A 24,597-nucleotide genomic window follows, 5' to 3' on the forward strand; every position below is an offset into this window, starting at 1 on the left:
ACACAGTTCTATTAGTATCCCCAAACCTATGCCAATATGAAAACTAAATAGAAACTTGTTTAATAATATTCAAGCCCATAAGGACAAAAAGTTTCAATGTAACTGTCAAATAACCAATAATTGCCCACTAAACGGTAAAGGACTCATTCATCTAATCATTATATAGGCTCTATAGCAAATTTTCAAAGACAATTTTATGTACAGTGTAATTTATACTTGAATGGAAAACTTTAGAACTTAACCCCTCTTGCTGAATATATATTTAATATAAAAGGATTTAATTTTAAGTTAGAATGGTCAGTCTTAAAATGTGCTTTAACAAATAGGCGGGAAGATTGCTTTCTTTGTACACAGGAAACACTTGAGCTATTAAGATGCTATCCTGCATTACAGTTATTCACTGTAGACATGAATTCTCTAGAACTTTTTTGGGTTACTCTGTACAAAACAAGCATAAATTTAAAACTTAAGAAAAATCAAATGTCATAGTGATAATGACAAAAATAAAAATAGAAACAAAAATATAATTAAATGTGAGGGATGATAAATTACATATACGTCTTTTGATACATTTTTTACTATATACACTGCTTTGTCCCTGATTTGATATTTTAAATTTTACTCTTAATTATCTTTAATTATTCTTTCTTATGTTTATTTATATCTACAATTGCTTGTACACAAGTCCAGCAGGTGGTATTGTTGTCAGTTTCTCCAGTGAACAAATCATTCAGGCCCTTCATACCCTTGAAGCCATGTGGAATAATTAATCACTTACCTGAAAATCATATGAGGGTTAGCTTCAAGGCGGCCATATTGCTCAGATGACATTGTATATATAATGTGTGGTTAACACAGAAGGAAAATTTCAGATGCAGCAGATGTATGTGTACACACACATACATGATTTAAGTCTAAATCACATGGCAAGTAACTAGTAGTTAAAATTCTATGAGTATCCATGTATATCCAAAAGGAAACTATGAGGACAATAAATTGTAGTCTTAGTTTCATATGGTTGCAATCCACAGTTGTGTGGCTCACAGAGTACAAATAGAAAGCAAAATGGAACAGGAGGGTTTGTTCTACTGATATTTAGCTACATCAAATCTCATATATTACATTAACAATAAATATCAAGTCTTCTGAGGTTGCATAACTCGCATCAATATGACAACACAGTCATCAGTCCAGTATGAATAATTAAGATTATCAATGGGAGTTATGCAGTCTCAGAAGATTTGACAATGCAATCAGCTTATAAGATTTTCCTTATAGAACCAATATTTATTGTTTACGAAACAAGTGATTTCTTATGTTACTAAATATCTGATCAAATTCACCTGTTTTCTTCTATATATAGGAATATGAGGAGTTAAGTTCACCGATGAACTAAACCAATAGGTATGCTGCATAAGTACTATAATTGGCCATCTGTTAGGTTCCAAATTCACAGATGTAGCTGGAGGTAGGGATCCATAGTAGGCTTCTGAACCAGCAGGTATATAATAAAGGAAAAGAAAAACAAAACCAAGGCAGGACAAGCATTTCAGGTCATTTAGAATGTTTAGTTACAGTAAGGCAAATCAAAAAAACAAGTAGACATTAATAATATCTTACAGCTGTTTCTGGGATATCCCAGGTAATGAGTCAACACCCCCATACACTGACTATTCCATCATCAGGGACAAAGTGTGTATGCACAAAAGTTTCAGACAGAGAATTCACAGAATATGGATGAATAAAACAGTAGATACAAGAATAAAGTTCACAGCTCATCTTGTTCTGGAGGGTATGGAGGTTTGTCCATATTTCCGAGAAGGTATAGTCTCTAAGTATAATCCCAGGTAAATCTAGGCAGTAGTTTGAGTGATGCATTCAGATTGAAGGAATAAATCTAGCAGTTAGCATGTAAGAAAAATATAATGTGAGAGAGACAATTATATAGACCAAGACATCATGACAGATAGGCAGATCAGAGTGAAGAGAAGAGAAAAAAGAAAGAGAGAATAGTAGAAATAAAGATAAAGATAATGTAAAGAGGGTAAGTAATGGAAACAAAAATAAAAATAAAGATAAAAGGCCAGTATTATTCTGTCAGGGTAGGTTTGGGATGAGAGGTCAGGGGTTAAGGTTTTAGTAAAGTGGAGGAGGAAGGCATTTATGGCTATTAAAGAGTAACTAAATAGGTAGATGAATTCTTGGTTCAGTGTGGTCAGAAAGAATATTTAACTTTAGTTCAGTGGTCAGTAAAGAGAGCTAAAATGCTAGAAATAAATGCCTAACTTTAGGAGAGGGAATATATTTGATATTAAAAGTTAAACATAAACAATTAAAAAGATTAGTGCAGCCAGCATATTTCAAAGATACATATGTTAAGGGAATAGGTATTAATAAATGAAGGAAATACATACATATATTGTTATGACTGTGAATGTAGAGAGGCAGGTGTCACATTTTGCTTGCATTTGGACCTGTAGAAGAACCTAAAGGTATGATAGAACTTATGTTTGCAGGAAGAGAATGTTTCATGTTGTCTATTAAGTAATTGTGGTGAATCATGGATTAATATTTGGGGGGGCTTCCTTAAGGCAGAGTCAACATGCAGAGTGCTGGCCTTGGTATAGGACACCAAACTCTATTATGGCCCAGGTTATCCTCTCTGGTATTTTCTTATTTATCAGATGGTGTATGTGGTTGGCTAGGGAAGTGGACTTGCTATGCTCCTCATATCTAAATGAATTCAGATGTATGGAATATCTCTACTTAAAATTAATTGTAGACCTAATGTAATGACTAGCAGAATTTTGCAGTGTGTTGTGGACGATGTTAAATCTTCTGCAATGGACTTGCAGCAGGTATTCAATTCCAAATCGACAGTTGCAGCTGGATCTATCTGGCCCACATGGGTTAGATAGATATGTACAGGAATGATGCTGTACTATTTAAGGGCAAGTTAAAGTCTAGGGTAGTATTCAGGGGTTGGCTCATATTAGTATTGTAGTTATGGATATCAATTGTGTCCATAGGGTGGTGGCTAGAAGTGGATGTTCTAGGTTCTATTGAGATTCAAGGGACGGTGGCACTTGAGGGACTAGTTTCAGGAGCTCCTCTACTGTGGTGGGTGCTTAAGGTGAGGTTACTATCATTACTATTATTATTAAAATAATTTTAATTTTTATTGTTGTCTTCAATAATATTATAAAAATTATTATTATTATTACCGTTATTTGTATTCTTATTACAGCTATTATTACTGTTGTTACAATTATTATTATTATTTCTTTTTATCACAGGATTTGTTGGAACTCCTGGAGTCTTAAATGTGTGGTGGGTTTGCTACCTACAGCCTATGGTACCATGATATCTATTCTTTTCAGAAAATATCATATAGGATAACCTGGGCCATAATAGAGTTCGGTGTCCTGTACCAAAACCAGCACTCTGCATGTGGACTCTGCCTTAAGGAAGCCCCCCCCCCCCACAAATATTAATCCATGATTCACCACAATTACTTAATAGACAACATGAAACATTCTCTTCCTGCAAGCATAAGTTCTATCATACCTTTAGGTTCTTCTACAGGTCCAAATGCAAGCAAAATGTGACACCTGCCTCTCTACATTCACAGTCATAATAATATATGTATGTATTTCCTTCATTTATTAATACCTATTCCCTTAACATATGTATCTTTGAAATATGCTGGCTGCACTACTCTTTTTAATTGTTAATTTTAAACTTTTAATATCAAATATATTCCCTCTCCTAAAGTTAGGCATCTGTTTCTAGCATTCTAGCTCTCTTTACTGACCACTGAACTAAAGTTAAATATTCTTTCTGACCACACTGAACCAAGAATTCATCTACCTATTTAGTTACTCTTTAATAGCCATAAATGCACCTCCACCAAACTTCTGTGACTGTTTTGGCAGGATTTTTATAGATGGATGCCCTTCCTAACACCAGCCACTCAGCAGAGTGGACTTAGTACTTTTTATGTGGCATAAGCACAGGCGAGGTCAGTTTTGGCAAGTATTTTATAGCTGGATGCCCTTTCAAACACCAACTACTTTACAGTTTACTTTCATATATATATGAAAAATATTTAAGAAAATCTCTCATATCCAGTTCAACACACTAATCAGGGTCATAGATATCCAGAGATTATTATAGATTTCAGAAATTTATCATAAATCTCTGAAGCTTGCTTCACAACTACATGGCTCTGGGTTCAATCCCACTGCCTGGCAGCTTGTTCAAGTGTCTCCTAATATAGCATTGGGCTTGTGAGTAGATTTGGTAGAAAGAAAGCCTGTCATATATATATATATATATATATATATATATATATATATATATATATATATATATATCCATAAAATATATATCATATATATAACGTGAGAGAGTTAGGGGTTGGGGGTACAACCCACTAAGGGATAGTATCTATCCAGTATACTGCTGGGAGGGTACCCAATTATTGCTACACTAGTGCTATACTAGGTGCAATCAATGGGAGCGGGTAAAAGTGGAGGTTTTACCCAAAATTTGTGTAACAATTAGAAAATGGAGGATAATATGCTGAACCCAACTACTTGCAGACGGTGTATCCTGTTGAATTCATTAATTTAATTCATAGCAAAAGTGACAAAAAAAGGAAGAAAAGAAAAAGAAAGAAAGAACCAAAGCACAGATATATATATATATATATATATATAAATATATATATATATACTGGTGTCATGCAAATGGCACCCATGCCAGTGGCATGTAAAAGCACCCATTACACTCTCAGAGTGGTTGGTGTTAGGAAGGGCATCCAGCTGTAGAAATCAAGTGAAATCAGACTAGAGTCTGTTGCAGCTTTCCAGTTTGCCAGCCCTTGTCAAACCGCCCAACCCATGCCAGCATGGACAACAGCTGTTAAATAACGATGATGATGGTGTGTGTGTGTGTGTGTGTATTTATATTATATATATATGTTTGTATCTACTATATAAATGCAAGTATATGTGGTTATGTATATGTGTTTAGCCAAAAAAAGCTCAGGAACAGTGCATCCTTGAGAAAAACAAATTTGGTTTTCAGAATCTGCATCCCAAAGACAATGTTGGCTGTAAGCAATAATAAAAATATAATTTGCTGCAAGAAATAAACTCAACTTTAAGATTAACAACTCTCCAACTCTCTATCTATCACCATCAATCTCTACATATTTATCATACTTTCTGACATTCCCTCTGTTTGTATAAATCTTAACTCTCACACATAACTTTCATTTAGTTTTAAAACTTCATCTTCTAATGTTTACTTTCATTTTATGATACACAGCTTATCATGCACAAAATGCTTAGCTTCCAAATCCTGTTTTATGATTGAGGAAAACGATCTTTAAACCTTTGTAACATTTTTCTAAAATTTTTCTGGAATAAATGAATCACAACCTCAAATTCAGCATGGAAAAGTACATCAATATACCAAATTTCAAAATTGTCACTTAATTTCAAAATCTGTGACAGCAACAGCAAAGATCTTTCTCTCTCTCTCTCTACTTGTCTATCACTTTATTTTCTCATGGTAAATTTCCTCACTCTCTATAAAAGTATATTCTGATGCTCAGTGTGTGTATGTGTGTGTGTATATGCATGTGTGTAAGAAATTTTATTAGGGCAACAAACTGATTATAAAAAAAAAGTATGTAAAAGATGATTTATTTTAATAGCATACTTTTGTGTCACTAAATGTTTTCTTTTTACACACACACAGACTTGCTTGATGCAGGGTGAGAATTAAAGATTTATATAACAAATTTCTTTGTACTTTTCTGTTAGTAAATATCTTTTTTCTTACACACACACATGGACTTGCTTGATGTGGAGTGGGAGTTAAAGATTTAAATAACAATTTTTTTGTACCTTTCTGTGAATGAATGTTTTTTGTTACACACAAACACACATGCACACAGATGTGTGTGTGTGGACACACTTGATGCGGGGTGGGGGAATTAAAAATTTAAATTACATTTTTTTTTTTTTGTTGTTGCTTACATACCAGCAAGGGACCACCGCATCACTTTTCAAGATATGCTTATGGGGAGAAAAATACTGGAAAACATCAATACATGGGACAAAGAAATGAGGAAGGTACCACCTGATCATCAGATGTACTAGAAACATCAGCTAAATCTCCCTTAAATCACACACCTTTGTGTCTGAAAATTATTTTGAAATTATAAACAGAAACAAATTGCAGATTTGGACCATCCATATCTTAAAACTATGATTAAAAAAATTTCAAAACAAAAGCCACAATTTTACGATTTATGGTGGGGTCAGCATTAAGGAAAGATTTTCTTGAAATTTTACTATTGTTTTTAAATTATATTTCATTTTCTGTTTGAAAATAAAGGAAGTGGGGATTGTAATAGTGATCACTGATTTACAAAAAATTATTTTGCTTTACATTCAAGGCTTCTCCCATTGTTTTAAGTACATAGTACAAAAATAAAAATATAGGCCAAAATTGGTACTCTGGAAAAAGCAACTCCCAAGAACAACGGGATACTCAGCTAAGCTGAGTACCCTGTTGTTGCTGGGTAATTTTCACACTAGAATGCTTTGTGTATCATATGCGTGTGTGTATATAATATATATATGTGTGTGTGTATATATATATATATATATATATATATATATATTGTTCCTGCACATCTGCCACACACGAAGGCAATAAAGTTGCCTTCGTGTGTGGCAGATGTGTAGGAATATTAAGCACTAAGTGCACACAGGGCTTAGACTCTCTCAAATGCCCAGGTGGCTCTCTTAAGGTAGTAAATAGTTTCTGTTATGTAGGTGACCAAATTGCAATGATGGAGGATGCTCCGAAAATATTGTTTCTAAGATAAGAATACGATGGAGGAAGTTCAGAGAACTATTACCTCTGTTGGTAACAAAAGGACTCTCTCTCACAGAATGAAAGGTAGTTTGTATGATGCCTGTGTACGAATAGCTATACTCCACGGTAGTGAGACATGGCTCTGGATGCAGAAGACATGTAGACTTGAGAAGAACGAAGGTAGTATGCCCCACTGGATGTGCAACATCAGTGTGCATGTATGACAAAGCACAAATTTGTTGAGAGGAAAGTTTGGCATAAGAGGAATCAGATGCAGCAGGCAAGAGAGAAGACTACATTGGTTTGGACATGTGATACATATGAATGAAGACAGTTGTATAAAATAGTACCAATCACTGAAAGTTGATGGTACCTGTGGAAGAGGGAAACCCAGGAAGACATGAGATGAAGTGGTGAAGACTGATCTCAGGATGTTGGGCTTCAAGGAGGAAATAACGATAGAGCGAGCTGTTTAGCGACATGATATTTTTGAGAAGACCCACCCATATCAGCAAAACTGAGTGCTAGAAGCATTGTGTTTCATTCACATATAACAAAAAAATTTTTCACACACCCTACCCAAACAAACTAAACTACATCTCTTCTCCCAAACTGCATCTCTTCTCTTCCTCACATTTCCTTTTTCATGCACCATGATTATCTCTCATTCCCGAATCCTGTCTTCACTGTCCAGCTCATATCATTGCTATCCCATAGTGCCCCACTCCCTACTCACGCTTCTTTACTCTGGCAATACTCTGCCAATTATATTATGACCTCCATACCTTCAGTGTGTGCCCTGGCACTTGCCACCATCTATCTCTCTCTCTTCTTTCACTCTACCATCCCATCTATGCTCTGATCCCCATTCCTTGTGAGTATACCCTGGTACTTTGCCACCATCTCTTTCTTTCTCTCTCTCTCTCTCTGGCCGGTTGGGTAACTATGTACCTCCTGTACAGAAAGACACCTAATTCTGTCTTTCTGTCACACTCTACCCTTTCATCATCTGACACAAGATCAGCCCCCCTCCAATGACCCCTCTCCTCTCAAAGGTTCTTTGTCTTGCAAGTTACTGCTAGTGTTGGTGCCACGCAAAAAGCATCCAATCCACACTATAAAGTGGTTGGTGTTAGGAAGAGCATCCAGCTATAAAAGTCATGCCAAAACTGACCTTGCCTGTGCTGGTGCCACATAAAAAGCACTCAGTCCACTCTGCGGGGTGGTTGGTGTTAGGAAGGGCATTCAGCTGTAAAAACCATACCAAAACAGACATAGAAGTCTAGTGCAGTCTTCTGCCTGACAAAACACTGTCCAACTGTCCAACCCATGCCAACATGATGAAGATATTGTTTATGACCACTTTAATGTGGCTGTCCTCTAAGAGACAACAATACTGCCATATATATATATATTAGGTTGAAATAAGATATTTCTAAATCTCTCAGAGAGATTTATGTGGTAGCAGCATGATAAAGTGATAGTATGTTGTCAACTTAATGTAACAGTCCCATAAAAGGGAAGAATGCTACTGTTATTTAGCCCTAGGAAACACTGTTTCCTGTTGGACATGACACATTTCCTGTGTCCTTATGTTTTCAAAGTGGAGACAAGCACCTCTACCCAGCAAAGCCAGCATCCACAGACTAGTTTCAGAGTCATTGCTCATCATCAGTCTGGAGTAGCATGGCCTGCTAGCTGAATTTTTTTATTACCACCATAAAGATCAATACATAGATGGGACAGCACAGGACAATACATACAAAAAATGTTGTGATGTGTTCGAATTATACCTATTATTTAAAAATATTGATGATGAAATAAATAGTCTTTTTCTATATGAGTAAGGGATATGCCCTGTTGCCTCAAAGGCCCAGCAGCTATCTCCTTCCTTTTATTTCCTCCTTTTTTCTGAAGCCAATTAAGCCGGGTCCCTTGCACCCACCTTTCTTAACATAGCTTTCCATCTTTCCTCAAACACACTTCTTGACAGAGTCCTTCTCTCCAGCCCTATCTTGCTCTTCAGATGATATCTAAAGTATTGTAGCAAACCAGGGCCAGAAATGAAGGACCCTGTCATGAATCATTGCATCCTAGTCTTCTACACATATTCTTTCAGCACCGCAACTGTACAGAAAAAACATGCCTCACCTTCCTTAGAGAGTCCAGTTGGTGGTATAATCTTTATTATGTCAAACACGTGTTTGACATAAATTATCAAGCCTGACAACTCCCGACAATGTACAAAAGTGTGCTGGACGGTTTCGTTGTCCAGCCCACATCTTGGACATGTCCTTGGCACTGACATTCTGTGCCTGCATAACTTATCTCGAACAGTTAAAGCGTTCCTGTAACACTGCCAGGTCAGGGATTTTTGGTTATTATCCAAATACCCTGACCCGAAAGTTTTTTTGAACAAATTGGTAAGTTGGTCCTCATAGAACCTCAGAGCCTCTCCTAGGGTATTATTGTTTTTATACTCTACCAGCCCTCTATACAAAACCGAGGTTGTATTCCTACTGCCGGCCTTGCTCCATCTTGTGGATCAGCACAAGTGCCTGTCAACACTCCTTTTACCATTCAGTCAGGTTATGTCTTTTAATGAAACCGGGTTTAAATCACTCCAAAGAGGCTGGTCATGTAAAGAATTCCTTTGCTAGCAGATTCCACACCTTATCACCCTCTAGGTAGCGGCAGAGATGCCTAAGCCTCAACGCATGTCTGCACATCATCAACCAGGGCTTCCCTAACCCTCCCTTCCACAATACGCGGAAGAGGTAATTACAGATGCAATAAAGACCTGTACCACCTCCGCCCTTCCTTTCAGGGACAGAGACCTTCCTGACCAGGTCCGGACTAGGGCCTCCACCATGTCTGCCACCTTGCTCCAATTCTTCTCCATCTAGGAGTCTGGTCCAAACCAAACTCCAAGCAACATAACAGGACCCTCTGTCCAATGACCCACGAAACTGGATGATATCGACTTGCTCCTCCAGGTGCTGAGGCACAAGCCGATGGACTTGTCCTTGTTAACTTTTGCCCCTACCGCCGCCTCATATCCTCTGATAGCCTCCTCTACTCAAGATAATTGAGCCTCATTGGACATGATGATGGTGATATCATCTGCGTAAGCAGAAACCAACTTACTGCAACCGATTTCATTGGGGTCGCCCACCAAATTCTCCAGCTTCCACAGTAATGGCTCAAGAGCCAACACATACAGAAGCGAAGACAGGGGACACCCTTGATGAACTGAATGCTTGATCAAAAACGGCTCCAACAGGTAACCATTTATCCGGACTGTGGATTTGATGCCACTATACATGGCAGAGATCCAACCACGGAAGTCAGGGCTCACCCCAGCTGCTTCAAGAACCATGGCCAGGTACTGATGGTCTACCCTATCAAACACTTTACTCTGGTCTAAATGGACCAGTACCCCACTTTTGCCGGTTAATTTACCCAACCTGTCTAAGGTGTAACGGATAAGGTGAAATTTGTCCTGGATCAACATGCTTGGGATGGTGCATGTCTGCACCTTCCCTACAAGTTTCTCCACGACACACGTCAACCTTCTAACTAACACCTTGGCCAAAATCTTTGACTCAACATTGAGTAGAGTTATGGGCCTGTAATTATTCATAATATACCCCTTGCTTGGGTCCTTCTGGATCTGCGTCACCACTCCCCAACTCACAGAGCTGGAAATTCTCACATTCTGTTGCAAGTTTGTGTAGACGCTGGCCAGCAGGTCCCCAAACAAGTCTGGCATGCTACAATAAAACTCATATGGTAGACCATCCAGCCCCGGTGACTTTTCCCCGGCACACTCGGCCAACACCTCTTTGACCTCCATAGCTGTAATCAGCCCTTCACAGCACCTCACCTTCCATGCCAAGAGCTATGGCCCACTGGCAAGGAAGCCCTTTAGGGACTCCCCATGCTCTAGTGCACCGCTCTGTCTGAACAACTGTGCAAAATGCTGATGACAAGCCTTTTGCATCTCCTCCTGTCCATAGATCTTGCACTCCTGTTCATCTGTTAAAGACTTTATAGAGGCTTTTTTTACCCCTCTTACTCTCCACACAACGTGCCCATCCAGCAATGTTAATACCTTCTCGTCCCACTGCACGTAGCTTAGCTCTAACTATGCAACTTGGCGTTGAGGTGACGGTACAAGACTGTTCTCGTCGTCAACACTCTAGATGCAGAGCCAAATTCCAAGGCCTTGTCTAAGTTCTTAACTACATCACCCTCTATTCTAGATCTATCTAAACTTAGCTGACTGCTAAATCTAATAGACTCTAAACGAATGGCTCTCTTGAGGGCATGCCACCATCTATTATTAATGATGGTGCCATATAGTACCCTCTGTACTAACTCTTTAATCTGGGCATGGAAGGCTTTACAAGTCAAAATAGACTTGTTCATCTTCCAGTACCCGGGTTCCTGCCCATGATATTTATCTAAGTGTACCTCACACGTCACAAATTTGTGATCCGTGTAAGGTACTATATCAAATTGTGAACAACTAAAAGTATCCTAATCTCTATCTCTAACAAATACCTTATCAATGTAGATCTGTGAGAGCCATCATTATTACTCCATGTCCACTGTGGAACGAACAGCTCATCCAGTCTGTAGCGGTCTACTAGATTATAGCTCTCTAGTAGACCCTTGAGGCCAGGATTTCCTTTCCTATCAGTCAAGCCAACACTATCCACCTGTGCATCAAGTATAGTGTTAAAGTCTCCTAACAGAACTACCATTTTAGATGTCACTAGAAAGTGCTCAAGGTCTCACAAAAATCCCGATTACCCACACTCATTAGGAGCATACACAGCTACCAACCTGAAGGACTGTTTACTTTCGTGAGTTACATCCAGGATGACCAGCCTACCTTCTGGGTCCAGAAAGACAGTACTTGCTTGCAAGTCCAAGTTCTTCCTGAATAAGACTACCACGCCCCCCCCCCCCACTACTCCTCGTTGGCTAGGAGAAATAATTTTCTCATAGTCATTCAGAAGAGGAGAGAACGCTTGTGATCCACTCATCTTGGACTCAGTTGCGACTGCTACATCTATATCACATGTCCTGAGATCATCCAGAAAACAAGCCTGTTTCCATTGCAACCCCAGTCCATGCACATTTATGCACTCTAACTTAATCATTTTTGGAAAATTAAAGGAAAGAGATTACTCACATTTTCAGTTTGGGGAGGGGCTGTACAAATTTGCCTACCTCCCTGTCATTTTCTTTATCAGGTGTCGCTGCTGGGCTTTTCCTGGGAGTGGTAGTCGGGCTTATAATATGTTTATCCTGTGCCACTTCAGCGGTTATGTCTTTTATGTTTTCTGGATACCTCTCCTTCATATCCGTAAACAGTTTCTCATTTATTTTTGCATACCTAACGTTTGTCTGTGTTTCTTTTGTTACTCTAAACACTCACGTGTCATGGTGTGCCCTAATGACTCTTGCTAACGGCTCATTCTTTTCCTGGAACTCTATAGTTTTTACTTGTAGTTTGGGGAAGGGTTTGGCAAATGGCCTTGCTGTGGGCTTGGGCTAGGGAGTTTGGTTTTGCGTGTCTGTGTGTTTTGTGTTTTTTTTGGGGGGGGGGGGATCAGGGACTTGTGCCTTCTTACACTTATGAGTCACTGTTGTAAACTCCATCTCCTCGGCAGTTTGGTTCTTTTCGTCTTTTGTTCTCTCCTTCCCTTCTGCTGCTGATGTTTCCTTTACAGCTTTTTGGGGAGGGGCCTCATTCTCATTTTTCTTTTTGGCACACATGGAGCGGACATGGCCCTTCTCTCCACACTTGAAGCATCTGGGCCTATGTCCCTCCACAGCCACTTGCATTGTCAGCCCCTCCCCCACGAACACTCTATCGGATAAATTTTCCAGAGTTTGGTTTGCAGCTTGAATTACCATCTCGAGCATCTGGCCTCACCAGTTCACGGCGTCCCTCCTCTTCATTTGCAGGATGGATGCTTCTTCTTCAACGTCTACCACTGCTACCCACATCAATTCATAACCAGCTGGTATATCTTCACCATTCTGTAGCCCAAGTATGTGGGTAGCAGCATAATTTTGTCGTTTTTTAGTGTCATTGTTGACACTTCTTTTGCTACTACAGTTCTATATTTAAGAGATGAGGAATTATGTACATTATTTACATTTGATGGATATTTGTCCTCATCTTGTTTGTTGTTAACACAACATTTCAGCTGATATACCCTCCAGCCTTCATCGGGCATATGGCATAATGGTTTTGAGTTCGATTCCAGGCAGTGATCTTAATGATAATAATAATAATAACAACATCAAAAAAAAAAAAATCTTAGGTATGAGAACCCAGGTTCAAAATTTCCCCAAGACACCTGATGAAGGCTGGAGGGTATGTATATCAACTGAAATGTTGAGTTAACAACAAACAAGATGAGGACAAATATCTGTCAAATATAAATAATGTAAATAATGTTCTTTTGCTACATCAGCCATTTGAAACTGTGCTTCAACGGTTGTGTTTCGCATTCCATGGCTGATGTAGCATACTTTATTCCATATTGGTGCCATGCACCTCTCCACCATAATTTTTTTTCTTTTATGTTGAATATCTTATATACAACTGTATGCATCATACAGTCTGCCTTTTACTCTGAGTGAGAGTCCCTTTGTCGCCAGCAGAGGTAAGAGCTCTCTGAACTTTGCCCTGGCTATTCTTATTCTAGCAGCTACACTTTCAGCGCACCCACCCCCACTACTAACTTGGTCACTCAGATAGCGGAAGCTATCAACTACCTCTACTTTTTCTTCCTGGAATGAGACAGGAACACACTACTGCCATTTAGCCCTAGGAAGCTGATGACGAGCAAAGACTCAGAAACATGTCCCTGAATGCTGGCTAGAAATATTATATTTCTAATTTTGCTGATCAGTGAATGAACTTCACTATGATTCACATAAGTTTGCGAAGGCGAAACAGGCTTCTCTATCCAGCTGGCAGGCTACTTCAGGCTGATGACGAGCAAAGACTCAGAAACATGTCCCTGAATGCTGGCTAGGCTGGGTGGGGGAGCTTGTCTCCCCTTCGCAAACTTAAGGACACAGTAATTGTGTCAAGGCCGACAGGAAGCGGTCCAGCTTCCTAGGGCTAAACGGCAGTAGTGTGTTCCCTTATTGGGATTGTCACATTAAGTTGACAATATACTACAACTTTATCGCTCCACTACTGCTTAAATCTTTCTGAGAGATATAGAAATATTATATTTCTAATTTTGCTGATCAGTGAATGAACTTCACTATGATTTACATAAGTTTGCGAAGGCAAAACAGGCTTCTCTATCCAGCTGGCAAGCTACTTCGGGCTCGTCGTACTGATTTGAATTGCTTCTGCCTAGTTTAGTGAGTTGTTTCTGTCCTTTTTGTTGCTGTTTGGTGTGATTTTTGTCAAGTTTCAACTGTTGTTCCTGTGGAATTGCGCCCTGCGGGGCAAAAATTTTCTTTTTTGCTGCTCTCTTTTAGAGAGATAGCAAACTACCATCGTGTAAAACGAAAACTTTTTCAATATGGATAACGAAATGACCTTTCTACTGTGTGATGAGGACTTTCCTCTTTTACAAGAAGAAATTTGTTTCAATAATACACAAGTATTTCAAGTAGACCCAGAAGTAACCAAGGAAGAGAAAAAGGCCAGCAGTTTTTCTTCCGCCGTAGGCGGACAATTTGAAGCAATGGAGGTGATACCCGAACAGTGGTACAAGTACAGAAACCTAATAAGGAAAACAGACGACATAACAAGGTTAATACCGCCAAAGGAAACTATCCAAGAGTTGGCGGTAAGAACCGTTATCTACAAAGTGTACAATTGCAAAGAAAGGCGCATCATGATGATGAAAACGGATGCAATTGAAAAGTGTCTTGCCCCTGTGTGGGAAAAAATAAAATACGTTGGTAGAGGGCCTCGAAATGCTACAGTAGAGGCCCAATTCGAATCCGCAGAAATTGCGAAAGTAGTATCAACACAAACGTTGAAAACAGAAGAGGTAATGCTCTTACCCACATACCTGGGCCGGAGAACTGCGAAAATCACAATAGAAGACATTCCACCCGGGTATGACGTAAACTGGTTGGTAGAAGCTTTAATTTACGACGTGGAGGATCAAGTGGAAGTACTCACAATGAGAAGAAGGAACGCACTCAATTGGAAGGGGCAGGCGCTAGAGCTTATAGTTCTAGCGTCAAACGATACCCTCGAGACCAGACCAGACAGGATATTTATAGGGGAAGGTCTCAGTGCAAGAGTGTCGGTGGAGGGACGGAGGCCCAGATGTTTTAAATGTGGAGAAAAGGGCCACGTGCGCTCCGAATGTGTAAAAATAAAAAAACCGAACCAAAAAAAAGAAGTCCCTCCCCAAAGGGAGAAAGAAATACCGGAGAAAACTGAACTTAAAAAAGATGACAAACAAGGAAAAACGAAAACACCGGAAGTCGTAATAGAAAAAGGAAAAAGTAAGGAAGAAGCGGAGTTTGAAGTTGCCAAAAACAAAAGGAAAAAACCCATTGGCCCAGACTCCCCTCCCCCTACAAGAAAAAAAGAAAAAACGCAAAACATACAAGAAATAATACCCTCGTTCACTCCCAAATTGAAACCCGCTCCTAAACCCCCGCAAGAAAGAATTGTTTCGTACACCATCAAAAACGAAGTATTACACGAACTAATAACAAAAAAAAACTATACGATAATGGGACCGATTGAAGGGAAACCGCCGCACATACGGTTGGCGAGGATAAGTGCCGAACACTACGAACAATTCAAACGGAGATATGCTGACGATATTTTTGATGTGAGTCAGCATGTCGTGAAAGAAAAAATTATTTTAAAACCAACGGCTACACCAGTCATAGAAGATACCGGAGGAGGGGACGATGCAAGTCGTGAAACCCCTCCTGCAAAGGTAATGTAAACATTTTTTTTTTTCCATGGAAGTTAAGATAGGGTGTATAAATGTACGTGGCCTGAGGTCCAAATGGAAGCAGACATGCCTCCTAGACGACCTCAGGTCGCGAAAGATAGATATATGTGTGGTGACTGAGTCCAAGCTGAACGGCCCACAGGCGTTCTCACCTCTTCTTAATGATTACGAGAAAGTTATTTCTCCGAGTCAAGGAGGGAGTGGGGGCGTTGTGGTACTGTTCAAAAAAAGCTTGGATGTACAGGTAAGTGCAGTCTTTCTAGACCCAGAAGGTAGGCTGGTCGTTCTGGATGTGACACACGCGAATAAGCAGTCTTTCAGGTTGGTAGCACTATATGCTCCGCAAGAAAATAGACAAACGGTTTTTTTTCGAGATTTGGAAAATTTCCTAGCGACGTCGAAAACTTTAGTTTTAACAGGAGACTTCAACGCTATTCTCAACGCGCAAGTGGATAGTGGTGGCTCAATCAATAGAAGGGAAAGCCCTGGCCTAAAAAGGCTACTAGCAAGCTATAAACTAGTAGACCGCTATAGACTGGATGAACCGTTCGTTCCACAGTGGACGTGGTCTAATAACGACGGTTCACAGAGGTCTTACTTAGATAGGGTGATTATAAAAGACAGTGATAGGGATATAGTTAGTTGTCCACAATTTCACTGTACTTCCTACACGGATCACAAATTTGTGACATGTAGGATGCAGTTAGCTAAGTGTCATAGACAGGGACCCGGGTACTGGAAGATGAACAAGTCTATTTTGACTAGTAAAGTCTTCCGTGCTCGGGTGAAGGAATTAGTGCAGAGGGCATTATGCGGAGCCATCGTTAATAACAGATGGTGGTGCGCCCTCAAAAGAGCCATACGTTTAGAGTCTCTTAGATTTAGTAAAGAGCTAAGTTTAGAGAGAGCAAGAGTAGAAGGGAATCTAACTAAGGAATTAGAGGAGGCCATAGTATCAGGCTCTGCATCCAGAGTGTTGGCGGCGAGGTCGGTATTATTCCGTCACCTCCAAGCCAAACACGAAGGTAGTAGAGTCAGGGCTAAGTTACGCGCGGTAGGCAGAGAAGGTATTAATGTTGCCGGATGGGCCCGTCATGTGGAGAGTCGGAGAGGCAGAAATGCTTCTGTGCAGTCTTTAATTGACGAATAGGGGCGCCGGATCGAAGGACAGGAGGAGATGCAGAAGGCCTTTCATCAGCATTTCGCACGGTTGTTTGGGACGAACGAGACGTTGGACCATGGGGAGCCCTTAAGGGATGTCCTGGCTGACGGACCGCGACTCTCAGCAAGCGAGGTGGGGCGTTGTGAAGGGCCGATCACAGCTGCGGAGGTCAAAGAGGTACTGGCAGAGAGCGCGCGGGACAGGTCGCCGGGACTGGATGGTCTGCCCTACGAGTTTTATAGTACAATGCCGGACTTGTTCGGACACTTGCTGGCTGGCGTGTACACGAACTGGCAACAGAATGGGAGAATTCCCTGCTCTGTGAGTCGGGGAGTGGTAACGCTGGTCAGAAAAGACCCGAGCAAGGGGGACCATATTAGTAATTTCAGGCCCATAACTCTACTGAATGTAGAGTTAAAGATTTTGGCCAAGGTGCTAGCAAAAAGGTTGACGGCTGTCGCGGATAAGCTTGTCGGGAGGGCGCAAACTTGTGCCATTCCTGGCAGGTCGATCCAGGACAATCTTCATCTCTTACGCTACACCTTAGACAGGGTGGGGAAAGTTTCCGGTAAAGGTGGGGCATTGGTCCATTTAGACCAAAGTAAGGCCTTCGATAGGGTTGATCATCGGTACCTGGCGGCAGTCCCTGAGGCGGCTGGGCTAGGCCCGGATTTCCGCGGTTGGATCAAGGCCATTTATGGTGGCATCAAATCCACGGTTCAGGTGAACGGTTACCTGTCGGAGCCGTTTGAGATCAGGCGTTCAGTCCGTCAAGGGTGCCCCCTGTCTCCGCTTCTGTATGTTCTGTCTCTCGAGCCATTGCTGCGGAGGTTGGAGAAGTTGGGAAGCACCACTAATGAAATCGGATGTGGTAAAGGTGTTTCGGCGTATGCGGATGACGTCACCATCACCGTATCCAAGATGACTCAGCTACCTCGCGTAGCAGAGGCAATCAGAAGATACGAGACGGTGGCAGGGGCAAAAGTTAACATGGACAAGTCTGTAGGTTTGCGGCTCGGCACCTGGAGCAGCAAGCCGATAACGTCCAGTGTTGTTGGACACTGGACGGATGGCCCTGTTAAGTTGCTCGGAGTTTGGTTTGGTCCGGACTCCCAGACGGAGAAAAATTGGAGCGAGGTGACGAACAGGGTAGAAGCGCTATCCCGGACTTGGTCTGGAAGGGCGCTGTCCCTGAAAGGAAGGGCGGAGGTGGTGCAGACGTTTATTGCGTCAGTTATCACCTACCGCCTCACCGTCGTCCCCTGCCCTGATTTGTGGCTAAACAAGCTGGTTCGGATTCTCTTCCGCTTTTTGTGGAGGGGAAAGCCGCTTGTGAGGCGCTCCGTGTGCTGTCAGGAACCGTTAAAGGGTGGCCTAGGGATGCCGTGGTTGTTGATGTGCAAATATGCACTGAGACTAAGGCATCTCTGGTCTTACCTGGACGGTGGTCAGGTGTGGAATTTGCTCGCCGAGGAATTCTTTCCACGACCAGCCTCTCTAGAGGGATTTAAACCCGGTTTAATTAAAAGACAGAAATCGACTGAATGGCAAAAGGAATGCCGGCAGGCACTTGACCTAATCCACAAGGCGGGTAAGGCCGGCAGCGGGAATACCACCTCTGTGTTTTACAAAGGGTTGGTAGAGTTTAAAAGTGACGACGTGCTAGGAGAGACACTGGGGCTCGATGAGAACCAGCTATCCAACCTGTTTCGGAACACTTTCAGGGCGGGGTATTTGGATAATTACCAAAGATCCCTGAATTGGCAGTGTTTCAGGAATGCTTTACCTGTCCACGAGAAATTGTCCAGGCACGGGATTTCAGTGCCACCCGAATGTCCAAGATGCGGGCAGGAGAAGGAAACCATCCTGCACGCTCTTGTTCAGTGCACCCATCTTTCGGAGATGACAATTTACGTCGAACACGTGCTGTCGCACCTAGGAAGAGTACAGCTATCGGCTGAGTCTGTGATTAAGAATGCACCGCCCGCCGGACTACCTAAGGAAGGTGAGGCTTGTTTCCTATGTACAGTCGCAGTTATGAAAGAGTGTGCATGGAGAACTCGAATGCAAGGTATGAAGACAAGAACCTTCATCTCCGGCCCTGGAATGCTATACTATTTCAGGTACCACCTGAAAAGCAAGATAGGGCTGGAGAGAAGACACCTGTCTAGAAGAGTATATGAGGAAAGATGGAAGGAAGTAGGAAGGAAGTTGCGAGTGAGCGGCCCTACTTAAAACTTTCCTGGAAAAAATACAAAGGTGTAGACTGGTGTACCCTGGAATTAGGTGTAAACCATTGAAAATATTCAAAGTTTTGTAGAAAAATTTTTAAATATATATATTTTTAAACGTATATTTTTTTTAAAAAAAAGCTAAAAAGACTCACTAAATGACAATTCTTAAATGTTTGTAGTGTCCTGTATTGTCCCATCTATGTATGATATTTTATTATCGTAATAAAGAGAATTGGCAAGCTACTTCAGGCTGATGACGAGCAAAGACTCAGAAACATGTCCCTGAATGCTGGCTAGGCTGGGTGGGGGAGCTTGTCTCCCCTTCGCAAACTTAAGGACACAGTAATTGTGTCAAGGCCGACAGGAAGCGGTCCAGCTTCCTAGGGCTAAACGGCAGTAGTGTGTTCCCTTATTAGGATTGTCACATTAAGTTGACAATATACTACAACTTTATCGCTCCACTACTGCTTAAATCTCTCTGAGAGATTTAGAAATATTATATTTCTAATTATATATATATATATAAATATATATATATATATATCATATACATATATGTATATATAATGTGTATATATCATATACATATATATAAATATATATATATATTTCATATACATATATGTATATATAATGTGTATATATCATATACATATATATAAATATATATATATATTTCATATACATATATGTATATATAATGTGTATATATCATATATATATATATATATATATATATATATATATATATATATATATATATATATATATATATATATATATATATATATACACATATATGTATATATAATGTGTATATATCATATATATAAATATATATATATATTTATATATTTATTAGGGTTGAGCAAAAATGGTACTTTTTACACAGATTTTCGAAATATCTTTTCAAGAATATATTTTTTATTGCGAAATCTTTTAAAAACAACTATGTTAAAATCAGAAGTCCTTAAATTTATATCTTCAGACTCTGCAGCCCACTTGAAATTTTGAATAATGAGCTAAAAATCAGTTCATAACACATTTGCCATTCCTCATTTTATTTTTAACATTCATTGTCACAAATTGATTTTCTTTTGCAAAATCCTTTAAAAACAAGAGTGTTAAAATCACAAGCTCTAAAATTTATATCTTCAGGCTCTGCAACGCACTTGAAACTTCGAAATTATGTGAAATAAATAGACTTTTCCACTTTGTTTTCTTTATTATTCTTAATACTAGGTATTACATGAGGTCTAGATTACACAAACATTAAAATAAAATTACAAGTAAAACAATTTTTGATTCTTGACATATTTTGGTGATAAAAATATTTAACATTTCCAATTTATTCGAAATAATTCCATGTAACTAAATAATCAACCACTGAACATTCTGTTCAGATACTGCTTGACCTATTCTGCCAATGATCATTTTTCAATTTATCCAGTGATCCTGTAAAAAATCTTGTTCTCTCTGTGGTACTTTTTTGTCTCTACTGCAATTTCAGTTTTTAAAGGAGTTGCACTTGCAACAGGAAATGTCAAATAAATCTTTTGGTGCATTATTTTTAAACACATTACACTTTGTTTGAAATGATGGCACATTTTTTTCTACTTTTCACAAATTTTAGTAATGCTTGGTTTAGATAAAAGTTTAAGATTTTTGGTTTAACTGACTCTATCATAACACAAAAGATGGATGCCTTTTGCCAAAGAAGAATTATCTTTTCTGCTACAATCTTGACAATTTGTATTATTGAAGGATCTTTCTTAACTACATTCTTTACTTTTTCCCATTCAAATAAAACACATTTTAGTACATCCTTGTAAGTTGGCAAAACTAACTCACTAAGATCATATAGAATACCAAATATTGGGCATTCAATATCATGACATGTTATTGGCTTATGAGTCATCACTAAATGTAAACAACACTAAATTTAACATGATCAAAGGCCTAAAGCAGAAAACTTCACACATGTACTACGTACGTCTACAGGCAACAGATGTTGCATTGGCACTGAAGAGAAGTTCACACTCCCATTCTCTTTATAGTCAATGCAGAACCTCAAGAAATTAGTCAATTGTATTAAAACTGGGTATGCTACCCCTTAAGGATACTATATTTACTGTTTTGCATTCTGCTAAAAAGAAATATGAATTATAATCCATGAAATCCAAAATTCAACCAAAAATCACAAGTTTTAAAATTTTCAATTGAGTTGTAGAGCCTGAAAAAAATATCTAACCATAAAGTTCTTTATACACCTTTTTTTCAACTCTAATTCACAATAAAATATTGATTCTTGGTTACCAATGGCAAAAGTTGCATTTTTTGTTCCACCCTAATATATATACACAGGGGTTGGATAAAATAATGGAAACACCTAGCATCATAGCATCATAATTTTGAAATATCTATAAAACCATCAAAAGCTTGTTTATTTTTATGTTTTTTGATTTATTATTTGTGTTGCTTAATATGTTTTGCTAAAATTGCTGTTTCTTTTCAGATATCATCAGAAAAAGGTAATTAAAATTCATTAAAATGACAGATCTATTGGACTTTCAAAGAGGTCAAATTGTTGGTGCTCGTATGGTAGATGCTAGCGTAATGAAAACAGCCAAAATGTTTGGTGTATCAAGAAGTACTGTCTCAAAACTAATGACAGCTTTTGAGAAAGAGGGAAAAACCTCGTCAAAACAAAACACCGGAGAAAAACCAAAACTTTCAGATAGGGACTGCTGGACTCTTATCCGAATTGTTAGAAAGGATCACAAAAGTACAGCTCCTAAAATTACTACAGAACTTAATGGCCACCTCAAGAATCCAGTTTCCACAAAAACTGTTTGCCAGGAGCTGCAGAAAGCCAGATTTCACGGGAGAGCTGTAATCAGAAAACCACTACTTTCAAAAACAAACATTGTAAAGCATTTAGAATGGAGCAAAAACCTACAGAATTGGTCCCTAGAGCAGTGGAAGAATGTTATTTTCGTGGATGAGTCATACTTTACCTTATTTCTGACCACCAGCTGCGTATTTGTGTGGAGACAGCCAAAAGAAGCATTTGACCCAGATTGACTTCTTCCAACTGTTAAATGTGGAGGAGGATCTGTGATGATCTGGCAGAGCAACATCTTGGAAATCCACCGGCCCAATGGATTTTCTTCATGGTAGAATTAATAATCAAGACTATTTAAGCATTTTATATGATCAAATTCATCCTATTGTTGTGGAACTGTTTCCAGAGGGAAACGCAATCTTTCAGGATGATAATGCATCAATTCACACAGCTAAAGTCGTTACTGAATGGTACGAGGAACATTCTCTGGCCACCAGTCCCCAGATCTCAATGTTATTGAACATTTATGGTGCATTTTAGAAGAACAAGTAAGGAGTCGATATCCTCTAGCATCATCACTACAAGAACTGGAGACTGTTTTAGCTGAAGAATGGACAAAAATTCCTTTGGAAACAATTCAAACTTTGTACAAGTCCATACCTCTCAAGCTGTAATTACTGCCAGAGGCAGTCTTACGCCATATTGAAATAAATTTGTTTGAAATAAGTACTAGGCTCACAAAGGATAAATGCTGGGGTCGATTTGCTTGACTGAAGGCAGTGTCACAGCATGGCCACAGTCAAATGACTGAAACAAGTAAAAGAATAAAAGAATAACATACATCATATACATCATACTAGCAAACATCCCCCCACATCCATTGGACAGTGTAAGTTTGTGATAGGATTGGAGTCTAAAATGGTGTAATTCTGCTTCTGTGTATGCTTAAAATTGAGGATTATTTGACGTAGTTAAGACATTAAATCAAAAATGAGCTGGTATTAAAAAAGAAACATGTTTTATTTGCAGATATCAGGCATTAAAATGTGAAAATATGGAAAATTATTGTTCAGAATGCTGTTTAATTGACTGGATGGCTAAAGAATCAGTACAAAAAGCATACACAACATTTCTATGAACATAAAGGCAATTTATAAGAAACATGTTTAATTGCAATATGAATTTATTCTTTTATATGTTTCAGCATTGAGGCTGTGGCCATGCTGGGGCGCTGCTAGTGCAATCACCTGTTAATTGGCCAATTCTATGGGATTGGCTTTTGGTGAAGGAGGGAGTTCAATACCACAGCCCTCTTTCGAGTTTTCTGCCTTGATATTGGTTCATCTGCAATCTTGGATAGTAAGAGGTCAAGTTGTTTCTTGAAAACATCTACTCCTACTCCATGGAGATCTCTCAGATGTTTTGGCAAGGTGTTAAATAGCTGTGAGCCCTTGGATCCCAAGCTCTTGCAGTACATGGTCCTCACCTTAGATGAAACAGCTAGGACTTTTGGAACAGTGCAGTGATGTCTTTTTTGAAGTCTGGTATAACCCTCAATTCCAAAGTTTGGTGCCAGCCCCTCCAGTATCTTCCACACATATATCACTGCATACTTCTCCCATCTTTGCTCCAGGGAGTAGAGTCATAGCTCTTTCAATCTCTCCCAGTAGCTCAGCTGTTCCATTGATGCAATCTTCTTCGTGTAGTATTGCAGAACCACCTCAAGTTCTGCTATTAATCCTACAGTGTAAGGTGAACAGAGGACCAGCATAGTTTCCTGGTACGTTGTTCTGAAGGTTCTCAGAATCCATCCAGCCATTCGCCTGCACACTACCACCATCTTGGTGATACACATGTGAAACGAGGCATTGTTGTTTACATCAATCCCAAGATCATGCACCATATGTGATTCTAGGATTTCCGCTCCTTTTGATCAAAATATTGTTGTTGTGACTTCTGAGCACCAATTAGCTGGTTGCAGAGGGCTTGGAATTTGCATATTGTTGTCCTCAGCCCATTTATATATGGCATCTAGGTTTTTCTGTAGAAGATTAGCATCAGAAGGTTCCTTGACTGCTTGTACTACGTTTGTGTTATCAGCATAGCTAGTAATTGTGGCTATTTGTGTAACTGATGGCATGTCTGAAAGAGCCAGTTCCCTGAGGCACTCTACTTATTATTAATGTCTCTGTGGAGAGGGCTCTGTTGGCTGATATAGCTTGGCTTCTGTCTTGTAAGAAGTCATGCAACCACCCTCTGATTTTCCCAGTTATGCCGAGTCTCCATAGTTTGTGACATATCATCCCATGATCAACCTTATCAAAGGCCTTTGCAAAGTCAAGATATATCACATCAACATTTGAGCGATTCATTATTTGTTTCAACCCCCACTACTAACTTGGTCACCCAGATAGCGGAAACTATCAACTACCTCTACTTTTTCTCCCTGGAATGAGACAGAAGTTGTTTCCTGTTTGTTTACAG

The 24,597-nt window shown here is 39.5% G+C and overlaps 1 long non-coding RNA gene across 1 annotated transcript in view; it reads right to left on the reverse strand.

Moving 5' to 3' along the window:
- Positions 1 to 1,547: 1,547 nt before the first annotated feature.
- LOC149134043 (uncharacterized) overlaps positions 1,548 to 24,597 on the reverse strand; it is a 104,228-nt gene continuing 81,178 nt past the window's right edge. The window contains exon 4 of the long non-coding RNA XR_016243106.1: positions 1,548 to 1,897. This is a non-coding gene — a long non-coding RNA (uncharacterized LOC149134043). The remainder of the gene's footprint in view (positions 1,898 to 24,597) is intronic.

The sequence above is a fragment of the Octopus bimaculoides genome, chromosome 9, assembly GCF_046866305.1.
Source record: "Octopus bimaculoides isolate indiv1 chromosome 9, ASM4686630v1, whole genome shotgun sequence".
NCBI classification, from domain to species: domain Eukaryota; kingdom Metazoa; phylum Mollusca; class Cephalopoda; order Octopoda; family Octopodidae; genus Octopus; species Octopus bimaculoides.